Source organism: Pistacia vera, unplaced genomic scaffold, assembly GCF_008641045.1.
Source record: "Pistacia vera cultivar Batoury unplaced genomic scaffold, PisVer_v2 Contig853, whole genome shotgun sequence".
Taxonomy (NCBI): domain Eukaryota; kingdom Viridiplantae; phylum Streptophyta; class Magnoliopsida; order Sapindales; family Anacardiaceae; genus Pistacia; species Pistacia vera.
Genome location: NW_022196727.1, coordinates 43,193 through 44,015, shown reverse-complemented (window position 1 = coordinate 44,015; position 823 = coordinate 43,193). Strand labels below are relative to the sequence as shown.

The following is an 823-nucleotide window of genomic DNA, read 5'->3' as shown; positions in this document are numbered from 1 at the left end:
TGCCTTTGATTTCTAGCCAAGTAGTTAACCTGCTCCGATGATGATGATGCTGAGGCAAACAGTTCCCTACTTGACAGTCACTGCTCACGTGATTACCTACACAAAATCACAAGTTAATTGAGGAGCTTGATGGAATTTACCTGCATACTTCCCAACTGTTTCTGAAGTGTTGTCAGTTGGGCTGAAATGGCTGTATATGCATCAACTCACGAAGACCCATAGATTTCTTCAGTTTGCACCCTCTCATTAGGTCTTTGATAATTGTTGCTTGCTAGAACCTCAAGCAACTCGTGAGTTTCTCCGGAGTCTTATTCTGTAGTGCTCTCCCGAGGCTGCATCCCCATAGTTTGCACATTCACCGTTAATCCATTATAAAATGTTTGGACTTGTATACAAACTGGCAACCCATGATGTGGACACCTTCTCAATAATTCTTTGTATCTCTCCCAAGCCTCATACAATGATTCTGACTCTTCCTGAATAATGAACGTGATATCATTTCTCAACTTTGCTGACTTGGCTGAAGAAAAGATTCGGTCAAGAACTTCTGTGCTAAATCATCCATGTGGTGATTGTCCTGATGATAGTGCCAGTAACCATCCTTAGCTTTATCCTTCAATGAATAGGAATAGTCTCAATCTGATTGCATCATCTGACACTCTGTTTGACTTGAACGTATCACAAATCTCCAAAAAATTTGCAATGTGTAGATTCAGATCTTCCTTTAAATCACCCTGAACTAAACCAATTGTTGGATCATCTGGATGGATTACTGGCTTTATCTCGAAGTTGTTGGCTTGTACCGCTGATCTAGTAATACTTG

The 823-nt window shown here is 40.6% G+C and overlaps 1 non-coding gene across 1 annotated transcript; it reads left to right on the top strand.

Moving 5' to 3' along the window:
- Nucleotides 1-402: 402 nt before the first annotated feature.
- On the top strand, nt 403-509 carry LOC116118669. Its single transcript, XR_004126196.1, has one exon. It is a non-coding gene; the product is annotated as a small nucleolar RNA R71 (small nucleolar RNA).
- Nucleotides 510-823: the final 314 nt, after the last annotated feature.